Source organism: Hemiscyllium ocellatum, chromosome 18 (genome assembly GCF_020745735.1).
Source record: "Hemiscyllium ocellatum isolate sHemOce1 chromosome 18, sHemOce1.pat.X.cur, whole genome shotgun sequence".
Classification (NCBI taxonomy): domain Eukaryota; kingdom Metazoa; phylum Chordata; class Chondrichthyes; order Orectolobiformes; family Hemiscylliidae; genus Hemiscyllium; species Hemiscyllium ocellatum.
Genome location: NC_083418.1, coordinates 40,210,339 through 40,222,677, shown reverse-complemented (window position 1 = coordinate 40,222,677; position 12,339 = coordinate 40,210,339).

Sequence of the window (12,339 nt, the reverse complement as noted above, 5' to 3'; positions counted from 1 at the left end):
GACAAATGGAAATGGTGTTTGATGGACGATACTTCTCAATGAAATGCAAGTCGCACAAGAGCAAGCAAAGAAAACTTTATTTATACAACACTTTATCATGTACATCTCAGCCCTTTACAATTAGTTACGGTTGAAATGCAAGTATTATTTTAAAGATAAATATAGAACTTTTTCACAATGGTATCCTGTGAACAGGAAATGGCATGAATGTTCACCTAATCTGATTTTGTTTGTATTAATTAAACAAGGTGGAGGATCACTTCCGGTTTCACAGCTTCTATTTTGGAATATTATGTATGGGCAGGCCACAGAATCACAGATTCATTACAGTTCAGAAGGAGGCAATTTGGTCCATTATTTCTGCATTAGCTCTCTAAGCATTTTGATTTAATGTCAAACTCCTGCCTTTTCCCCAAAATCTTGAACATTGGATGATTATGTCAGTAGTAGCAATGTCGAGAGTGTAGTGCTGGAAAAGCACAGCAGGTCAGGCAGCATCGGAGGAGCAGGAGAATCGATGTTTTGGGCATAAGCTCTTCATCAGGAATGGAGCTTGTGAGCCAAGTGGGTAGAGAGATAAATGAGAGGGAGGTGGGGCTGGAGGAGGGGGGTTGAGGGAAAGGTAACAGAGTGCAGTAGCTAGATGAAGTTGGGGGTGATGGCAATAGGTCAGAGGGGAGGGTAGAGCTGATAGGTGGGAAGGAAAATGGACAGGTAGGACATGTCATGAGGGCAGTGCCAAGTGAGAAGGTTGGATCTGGGATAAGGTGGCAGGAGAAGAAATGGGGTAACTGGTGAAATCCACATTAATCCCATGTGGTTGGAGGGTCCCAAGGAAGAAGATGAGCTGTTCTTCATCCAGGAATCGGGTGGTTTGGGTGTGGCGATGGAGGAGGCCCAGCATCTGCATGTCCTTGGTGGAGTGGGAGGGGGAATTAAAGTGTTTGGCCACGGGGCAGTGAGGTTGTTTTTATGTGTGTCTGGGAGATGTTCTCTGAAGCATTCTGCAAGTATGGGGTCCTGTCTCCCCAATGTAGAGGAGACCACATTGGGAGGAACAGATACAGTAAATGACATGTGTGGAAGTGCAAGTAAATCTATGATGGATGTGGAAGGCTCCTTTGGGGCCTTGCATGGAGGTGAGGGGGTGGGGGGGTGGAGTGGGCGTATGCTTTGCAATTCTTGCAGTGTCATTGGAGGTGCCGGGGTGGGGGGGGAAAGTATTGGCAGGGGGCGTTGACCTAACAGGAGAGTTGCAGAGGGAATGGTCTTTATGGAATGCAGATAGGAGTGGGGAGGGAAATATCTGGTGGTAGGATCCATTTGTAAGTGGCGGAAATAGTGGAGGATGATACGATGTATCCGGAGGTTGGTGGGGTGGTAGGTGAGGACCAGGGGGGTTCTGTCCTTGTTGCGGTTGGAGGGATGGGGTTCAAGGGCGGAGGTGCGGAAGGTGGATGAGAGCCCACATGGGAGGGAAAATTGCAGTCTGGTTTGTTCTGTGGTGGAACTGGTCCTCCTGGGAGCAGATGCAGTGGAGGGGGAGGAATTGGGTACAAGGGGTAATGTTTTAACAGGAGGCAGTGTGGGAAGAGGTGTCGTCCAGGTAGCTGTGGGAGTCGGTGGGTTTGTAGAAGATGTCTGTATTGAGTTGGTCATTATTGAGGGAGAATGGAGAGGTCCAGAAAGGGGAAGGAGGTATCCAAGATGGTCCAGATGAACTTAAGGTTGAAATGAAATGTGTTAGTGAAGTTTATAAACTGTTCAACCTCCTTGTGAGAGCATGAGGTGGCGCCAATACAATCATCAATGTAGCAGAGGAAAATGCAGGGGATGGTGCTGGTGTAGCTGCAGAAGATGGACTGGTTCACGGACCCGATGAAGAGACAGGCAGAGTTGGGGCCCATGCAGGTGCCTATGGCTATCCTGTTGGTCTGGAGGAAGTGGGAGAAACCTTAATTGCCCCTCTCAAATGGTTGATGATGCCCTCCAGCGCATCTCATCCACTTCCCGCACCTCCGCCCTCGAACTCTACCCTTTCAACCGCAATAAGGACAGAACTCCCTGGTCCTCCCCTTTCACCCTACCAACCTCCGGATACATCATGTCACCCTCTGCCATTTCCACCACCTACAAATGGATCCTACCACCAGAGATATATTTTCCTCCCCACTCCTATCTGCATTCCATAAAGACCATTCTCTCCACACCTGTCTTGTCAGGTCCATGCCTCTCACCAACCTACCTGGCCCTCCCGGCACCTTCACCTGCCACCGCAAGAATTGCAAAATCTGCTCCCACATCTCCCCCCTCACCTCCATCCAAGGCCCCAAAGGAGTGTCCTACTCCATCATAGATTTACCTGCACTTCCACACATGTCATTTACGATATCTGTTGCTCCCAATGCAGTCTTCTCTACATTGGGGAACTTGCAGAATGCTTCAGAGAACATCTCCGGGATACACGCACGAAGCAACTCCACCACCTCGTGGCTGAACAGTTTAACTCCCCCTCCTACTCTGCCAAGGAGGTACAGGTGCTAGGCCTCCTCCATCACTAAAACCCTAATCACCCAATGACTGGAGGAAGAACACCTCATCTTCTGACTTGGGACCCTCCAACCACACAGGATTAATGTGGATTTCATCAGTTACCCCATTTTCCCTCCTGTCACCTTATTCCAGATCCAACCCTCTCACTTGGCACCACCCTCATGACTTGTCCTACCTGTCCATTTTCCTTCCCACCTATCTGTTCCACCCTCCCCTCTGACCTATCGCCATTACCCCCGCCTTCATCTACTTATTGCACTCTCAGCTACCTTCCCCCCAGTCCCACTCCCTCCCATTTATTTCTCTATCCGCTTGGCTCACAAGCCTCATTCGTGATGAAGGGCTCATGCCCAACACATGAATTCTCCTGCTCCTTGGATGCTGACTGACCTGTTGTGCTTTTTCAGCACCCTTGACTCTGATCTCCAGCATCTGGGAAAATTAACAAACAGTGAAATTGACAACTAATCTTGGAGGAACTGTTGGGCGAAGTTCACAGCACAGAATCAGATAAGTTAATTGCCGTTTTAAGTCTGTCCAAGAGAAAGGCTACAGTAGTGAGTATCGTGGATTCTTTCTTGATTATATGTTTTTGGAGGTAAGTCTCTTGACTAAACTTAAAATATAAACCATAGCTATAAATTTAACCTGGGGCAATGTTTGTAGAGGAATAGGACGGTGTTATTTTCTGGGTCTGTAGATTGTGAAGGAGCAAAAATAGCCTTTGCAGTGATATGTACTTCTTGTCAGATGTGGGAGCTTAAAGAGAGTTTAAGGGCTACTGCGGATTATATCTGCCATAAATGTTGTTGGATGCGAATTTTATCAGATCAAGTGGATCGGTTGAAGAAACAGATAGAAGTGATGAGAAATTTGCAACAGCAACAGTATGTGATGGATGGCAGTTATAGGAAGGGGGGAAAGTCTCAGATACAGTCACATAGATGGGTTAACTCCAGGAAGGGTGAGAGAGGTCGGCACCTAGGGCAGGAGTCTATTGTGGATATACCCATTTCAAACAGGTATGCAGTTTTGAAAAATGTAGGGGGTGATGGATTCTCAGGGGAATGTAGCACGAACAGCCAAGTTTCTGGTATTGAGACTGCCTCTAATGCAATGAGGGGTACGTCGACTTCCAAGAGATCAATTGTGTTAGGGGATTCTGTAGTCAGAGGTACAGACAGATGTTTCTGTGGCCAGCAGAGAAAAACCAGAATGGTGTGTTGTTTCCCTGGTGCCAGGATCAAGGATGTCTCAGAGAGGGGGCAGAATGTTCTCACGGGGGAGAGGGGCCAGCAGGAGGTCATTGGCCACATTGGAACCAATGACATAGAAAGGGAAAAGGTTGAGACTCTGAAGGGAGATTACAGAGAGTTAGGCAGAAATTTAAAAAGGAGGTCCTCAAGGGTAGTAATATCTGGATTACTCCCAGTGCTACAAGCTAGTGAGGGCAGGAATAGGAGGATAGCGCAGATGAATTCATGGGTGAGGGGCTGGTGTATGGAAGAAGGATTCACATTTTTGGATCATTGGAATCTCTTTTGGGGTAGAAGTGACCTGTACAAGAAGGAAGGATTGCATCTAAATTGAAAGGGGACGAATTTACTGGCAGGGATATTTGCTAGAACTGCTTGGGAGGATTTAAACTAGGAAGGTGGGGGAAGGGGTGGGGACCCAGGGAGATAGTGAGGAAAGAGATCAATCTGAGACGGGTGCAGGTGAGAACAGAAGTGAATCAAACAGTCAGGGCAGGCAGGGACAAGGTAGAACTAATAAATTAAACTGCATTTATTTCAATGCAAGGGGCCTAACAGGGAAGCAGATGAACTCTGGGCATGGTTAGGAACATGGGACTGGGATATCATAGCAATTATGGAAACATGGCAGCTTAATGTTCCAGTACTGGCAGCTTAATGTTCCAGGATACAAATGCTACAGGAAGGAGAGAAAGGGAGGCAAGAGAGGAGGGGGAGTGGCATTTTTGATACGGGATAGCATTGCAGCTGTGCTGAGGGAGGATATTCCTGGAAATACATCCAGGGAAATTATTTGGGTGGAACTGAGAAATAAGAAAAGGATGATCACCTTACCGGGATTGTATTATAGACCCCCCAATAGTCAGAGGGAAGTTGAGAAACAAACTTGTAAGGAGATCTCAGCTATCTGTAAGAATAATAGGGTAGTTATGGTAGGGGATTTTAACTTTCCAAACATCGACTGGGACTGCCATAGTGTTAAAGGTTTTGATGAAGAGGAATTTCTTAAGTGTGTACAAGACAATTTTCTGATGTGGATGTACCTACTAGAGAAGGTGCAAAACCTGACCTACTCTTGGGAAATAAGGCAGGGCAGGTGACTGAGATGTCAGTGGGGGAGCACTTTGGGGCCAGCGACCATAATTGTATTCGTTTTAAAATAGTGATGGAAAAGGATAGACCAGATCTAAAAGTTAAAGTTCTAAATTGGAGAAAGGCCAATTTTGACGATATTAGACAAGAACTTTTGACGGCTGATTGGAGGCAGATGTTCGCAGGTAAAGGGATGACTGGAAAATGGGAAGCCTTCAGAAATGAGATAATAAGAATCCAGAGAAAGTATATTCCTGTCAGAATGAAAGGGAAGGCTGGTAGGTATAGGGAATGCTGGATGACCGAAGAAATTGAGGGGTTGGTTAAGAAAAAGAAGGAAGCATATGTCAGGTATAGACAGGATAAATCGAGTGACTCCTTAGAAGAGTATTAAGAAAGTCGGAGTATACTTAAGAGGGAAGTCAGGAGGGCAAAACAGGGACATGGGATAGCTTTGGCAAATAGAATTAAGGAGACTCCAAAGGGTTTTTACAAATATATTAAGGACAAAAGGGTAACTAGGGAGAGAATAGCGCCCCTCAAAGATCAGTGAAGCGATCTTCGTGTGGAACACAGAAAATAGGGGAGATACTATATGAATATTTTGCATCAGTATTTACTGTGGAAAAGGATATGGAAAATATAGACTGTAGGGAAATAGATGGTGACATCTTGCAAAATGTCCAGATTACAGAGGAGGAAGTGCTGGATGTCTTGAAATGGTTAAAAGTGGATAAATCCCCAGGACTTGATCAGGTGTACCTGAGAACACTGTGGGAAGCTAGAGAAGTGATTGCTGGATCTCTTGCTGAGATATTTGTATCATCGATAGTCACAGGTGAGGTGCTGGAAGACTGGAGGTTGGCAAACATGGTGCCACTGTTTAAGAAGGGCGGTAAAGACAAGCCAGGAGAACTATAGACCGGTGAGCCTGACCTTGGTGGTGGGCAAGTTGTTGGAGGAAATCCTGAGGGACAGGATGTACATGTATTTGGAAAGGCAAGGACTGATTTGGGATAGTCAACATGGCTTTGTGCGTGGGAAATCATGTCTCACAAACTTGTTTGAGTTTTTTGAAAAAGTAACAAAGAAGATTGATGAGGGCATAACAGTAGATGTGATCTATATGGACTTCAGAAAGGCATTCAACAATGTTCCCCATGAGAGACTGATTAGCAAGGTTAGATCTCATGGTATATAGGGAAAACTAGCCATTTGGATACAGAACTGGCTCAAAGGTAGAAGACAGAGGGTGGTGGTGGAGGGTTGTTTTTCAGACTGGAAGCCTGTGACCAGTGGAGTGCCACAAGGATAGTGTTGGGCCTTCTACTTTTTGTCATTTACATAAATGATTTGGATGCGAGCATAAGAGGTACAGTTAGTAAGTTTGCAGATGACACATAAATTGGAGGTGTAGTCGACAGCGAAGAGGGTTACCTCAGATTACAACAGGATCTGGACCAGATGGGCCAATGGGATGAGAAGTGGCAGATGGAGTTTAATTCAGATAAATGCGAGGTGCTGGATTTTGGGAAAGCAAATCTTAGCAGGACTTATACACTTAATGGTAAGGTCCTAGGGAGACCTTGGTGTGCATGTTCATAGCTCCTTGAAAGTGGAGTCTCAGGTGGATAGGATAGTGAAGAAGGCATTTGGTATGCTTTCCTTTATTGGTCAGAATATTGAGTACAGGAGTTGGGAGGTCATGTTGCGGCTGTACAGGGCTATGGTTAGGCCACTGTTGGAATATTGCGTCCAATTTTGATCTCCTTCCAATCAGAAAGATTGTGTGAAACCTGAAAGGGTTCAGAAAAGATTTACAAGGATGTTGCCAGGATTGGACAATCTGAGCTATAGGGAGAGGCTGAACAGGCTGGGGCTGTTTTCCCTGGAGTGTCGGAGGCTGAGGGGTGACCTTATTGAGGTTTACAAAATTATGAGGGGCATGGATAGGATAAATAGACAAAGTCTTTTCCCTGAGGTCGGGGAGTCCAGAACTAGAGGGCATAGGTTTAGGGTGAAAGGAGAAAGATATAAAAGAGACATAAGAGGCAACTTTTTCATGCAGAGGGTGGTACGTGTATGGCATGAGCTGCCAGAAGATGTGGTGGAGGCTGGTACAATTGCAATATTTAAGAGGCATTTGGATGGGTATATGAATAGGAAGGGTTTGGAGGGATATGGGCCGGTGCTGGCAGGTGGGACTAGATTGGGTTGGCATGGACAGGTTGGACCGAAGGGTCTGTTTCCATGCTGTACATCTCTATGACTATGACTCCATCTGCAGTCGTCATTTTCTCATAATCATTCAATCCCACTTGAATGCTCAGTTGAACTTGCCTCTACTACATTTCCAGGCGCTGCAGTCTTAAATCAGAAATTTTTTTCCCACTTCGCGTTTATTTCTTTTGTGAAACATTTTAAAACTCTGTCAGCTTGTTCTCAATCCTGTCATGAGTGAAACTATTTCTCTCTAACTATTTTGTCCAGATGCCTTACATTTTGCAAACTTCTTTGAGGTTCTAACAAATCAACTCTTCGCCTTCACCTCTCCGAAGAAAACAATTCTAAATTTTTCTAAATTTTTCAGTCTATCCTCATAACTTAAATTTCTCATCCTAGAACCATTCTTGTAACTTTCTTCTGCACTTTTTCCAATGCATTCACAGTCTTTCTTAAGTGTCATGTCCAGGACTGTACATGGTTCTTTATCTGGCATCTAACCTACATCAGTTAAGCATAACCTCCCTTCTCTTGTACTCTATGGCCCTATTAATGACGTCTAGAATATATTTGCTTTATTAACAGCTCTCTCTATCTATCCTACCAAATTCTATGACTAATGCACATACATCCAGGTTTCTTTGCTCCTGCACATCCTTTAGGATAGTATCCTTTCTTTTATGTTGTCTCTCCATGTCTTTTGTAACATCTCACAATTCTCTGCATTGAATGTCATCTGCTACCTATCCACCTACTTCACTAATGTGCCAAGGTCTTTTTGCAGTTGACAATTCTTCCAAGTTCTTTGTTGTTCTCAAACTTTGAAATTGTCCTCTGAACACAAAGACCTGGACCATTTATCCATATCAGGATACCAGTATTATCTGTGGGGAGCTCCACGACAAATCTTCCTTCAGTTGAAAAATATCCATTGCCCAGTACTCTCTGCTTTCTGGTGGCCAATTTTGTATCCACATTACTACTGTCCCTTTTATTCCATGATCTATCGCTTTCCTCACATGTCTGCCGTATGACACTATATCAAATTCTTTTTGATTCCTTGTACACACCAACAGGCTTGCCCTCATCAACTCTCTCTTCAAAAACGTACGCCAGCAAGTTATTAGACACAATTCCTCCTTAACAAATCTATAATGATTCTCCCAAATTAATATATATTTTTTCATTTGACTATTCATTCTATTCCACATAATTTTTTTAGAAGCTTCCCCACCACTGAAGTTAAACTGACTAGTCCATAATTGTGGAGCCGAACTTTACAGCATTTTTTGAACAAGAGTATAATACTTGTAATTCTCCAGTCCTCTGGCACCATCCATAAATCTAAGGAAGAGTGATAGATTATTACAATGTCTCTGCAATTTTCACTCTCACTTCCTTCAATATCCTCGGATGCATCAGCACCATTGCCTTGTCAACTTCAACTGCCAAAAGCTTATCCAATACATCTTCCTTACCAATTTTAAATTTTTTGAGTGACTTAATTTCCTCCTCAGTCACCATGGCCTGGAGATCCACGTAAATTTAATTAATTTAACACCCCACTCATGTTTTTTGCCTCCATGTGTAAATCCCTTTTTGGTCCCTAATCAGCCATATTCATTTTGCCACCCTTTGGATTTGCCATTATATTAACTACTAATCTTTTCTCATAATCCCTCTTTTCCTCCCCTATATGCTTGTTTAAAATCTCACTTCTGAACCTTGTGTGTCCATCTTGGTTCTTAATTTTATTCAACTATATTTCTATCTCTTTTGTCATCCAGAATTGTATCAGTGTCTGGATTTGTTTTTCCCACCCTTCCCTTTCAAAGGAATGTATATTAATTGTGCCAAAACCATTTCCTCCTTGAATGTAGTCCATTGTTCAGCTAATATTTCTCCTGCCAACCTTTAGTTCCATTCAATCTGACCCAACTCTATCCTTTTCCAACTCTCACCAATTTATTATTCTTACTTAGGATTGAACAAGACAATTTGCCTAACAGGGAAGGCAGGTGAGCTCAGGACATAGTTAGAAACATGGCACTGGGATATCATAGCAATTATAGAAATGTGGCTTAGGGATGGACAGGACTGGCAGCTTAATGTTCCAGGATACAAATGTTACAGGAAGGACAGAAAGGGAGGCAAGAAAGAAGGGGAGTCGCGTTTTTAATAAGGGATAGCATTACAGCGGTACTGAGGGAGGATATTCCCGGAAATACATCCAATGAAGTTATTTGGGTTGAACTGAAAAATAAGAAAGGAATGATCACATTTTTGGGATTGTATTATAAACAACCCAATAGCCAGTGGGAAATTGAGAAACAAATTTGTAAGGAGATCTCAGTTATCTCTATGAATAATAGGGTGTTATGGTCGGGGATTTAAACTGTCCAAACATAGACTGGGTCTGCCATAGTGTTAAAGGTTTAGATGGAGAGGAATTTGTTAAGTGTGTACAAGAACATTTTCTGGTGCAGAATGTGGAGGTACTGACCAGAGAAGGTGCAAAACTTGGCCTACTCTTGGGAAATAAGGCAGAGCAGGTGACTGAGGTGTCAGTGGGGGAGCACTCTGGGGCCAGCAACCATAATTATATTAGTTTTAAAATAGTGATGGAAAAGGATCTAAAAGTTGAAGTTCTAAATTGGAAGAAGGCAAATTTTGACGGTATTAGGCAAGAACTTTCAAAAGCTGATTTGGGACAGATGTTTACAGGTCTTTACCAGGGACGGCTGGAAAATGGGAAGCCTTCAGAAATGTGATAATGAGAGTCCAGAGACAGTATATTCCTGTCAGGGTGAAAGGAAAGGCAGGTAGGTGTAGGGAATGCTGGATGACGAGAGAAATTGAGGGTTTGGTTAAGAAACAGAAGGAAGCATATGTCAGGCAGAGACAGGATAGATCGAGGGAATCCTTAGAAGAGTATAATGGCAGTAGGAGTATATTTAAGAGAGAAATCAGGACGACAAAAAGGGGACATGAGATAGCTTTGGTAAATAGAGTTAAGGAGAATCCAAAGTGTTTTTACAAATAGAGTTAGAACAAAACGGTATGTAGGGAGAGAATAGGGCTCCTCACAGATCAGCAAGGCGGCTTTGGTGTGAAGCTGCAGGAAATGGGAGAGATACTAAACGAGTATTTTGCATCAGTATTCATTGTGGAAAAGGACATGGGAGATACAGAATGTGGGGAAATAGATGGTGACAGCTTGAAAAATGTACATATTACGGAGGAAGAAGTGCTGGATGCCTTGAAACACATAAAAGTGGATAAATCCCCAGGACCTGATCAGCTGTATCCTTGAACTCTGTGGGAAGCTAGGGAAGTGATTGCGGGGCCCCTTGCTGAGATATTTGTATCATTGATAGTCACAGGTGAGGTGCTGGAAGACTGGCTAACATGGTATCATTATTTAAGAAAGGTGGTAAGGACAAGCCAGGGAACTATAGACTGGTGGGCAAGTTGTTGGAGGAAATCCTGAGGGACAGGATGTACATGTATTTGGAAAGGCAAGGACTGATTAGGGATAGTCAACATGGCTTTGTGTGTGGCAAATCATATCTCACAAACTTGATTGAATTTTTTGAAGTAACAAAGAGGATTGATGAGGGCAGAGCAGTCGACATGATAAGTAAGGCGTTCAACAAGGGACTGGTTGGCAAGGTTAGATCTCATGGAATTCAGGGAGAACTAGCATTTGGATACAGAATTGGCTGAAAGGTAGAAGACAGAGAGTCGTGGTTGAGTTTCAGACTGGAGGCCTGTGACAAGTGGAATGCCACAAGGAGCGGTGCTGGGTCCACTAGGTTTTGTCATTTATATACATGATTTGGATGTGAGTGTAAGAGATATAGTTAGTACGTTTGCTGATGACACCAAAATTGGAGGTGTAGTGGACAGGGAAGAAGGTTACCTCGGATTATAACAGGATCTTGATCAGATGGACCAATGGGCTGAGGAATGACAGATGGAGTTTAATTCAGATAAATATGAGCTGCTGCATTTTGGGAAAGCAAATATTAACAGGATTTATACACTTAATGCTAATGTTCTGGGGAGTGTTGCTGAACAAAGAGACCTTGGAGTGCAGGTTCATTGCTCCTTGAAAGTAGAATCACAGGTAGATAGGATAGTGAAGAAGATATTTGGTATGCTTTCCTTTATTGGTCAGAGTATTGAGTACAGGAGTTGAGAGCTCATGTTGCAGCTGTACAGGACATTGGTTAGGTGACTTTTGGAATGTTGCATGTAATGTTGGTCTTCCTTTCGGAAGGATGTTGCAAAACTTGAAAGGGTTCAGAAAAGATTTACAGGGATGTTGCCAGAATTGGAGGATTTGAGCTATAGGGAGAGGTTGGGGCTGTTTTCTCTTGAGCATCGGAGGCTGAGGGGTGACCTTACGGAGGTTTATAAAATCATGAGAGGCATGAATTGAATAAATAGACAAAGTTTTTTCCCCTGGAGTGGAGGAGTCCAGAACTAGAGGGCATAGGTTAAGGGTGAGAGGGGAAAGATATAAAAGAGACCTAAGGGGCAACTTTTTCACGCAGAGGGTGATACATGTATGGAATGAGCTGCCAGAGGAAGTGGTGGAGGCTGGTATGGTTGCAATATTTAAAAGGCATCTGGATGGGTAGATGAGTAGGAATGGTTTGGAGGGATATGGGCCGGGCGCAGATGGGATATCTGGTTGGTATGGATGAGTTAGACTGAAGGGTTTGGTTCCATGCTTACATCGCTACGATGCTATAACTCTATCATCCTAAACCTTATATTGAAATGATTAATGTTCCCCAAATAATTCATTGTTATACTTGGCCCACCTCTTCTCAAGAACCAGGTCTAGTAGTGCTTCTTTTTTCTTGGACTTGACATACTGTTGGAGGAAATTCTTCTGAACACAATTTAGAAATGCCTGCCCCCTCATTGCCCCTTACATTACCGCTATCTCAGGCAATATGCAGGAAATTAATGTCCCTGTTGCATATTGTTTACATGTGTAAATTCATGACATTTGTTTGTCCAGCTCCTTCCCACTAGTTGGGGTTGTCTCTAGATTACACCAAGCATTACACCCTCAAGCTAACAGGTAAGCATTACACCCTTTTTATCTGTTAGCTTACACCAAATCAATTTTCTTATTAAACTTTCTGAAACGTCTTCTTTCTCCAGTATTGCAATGCTTTCCTTGCTACCACTCCTCCTT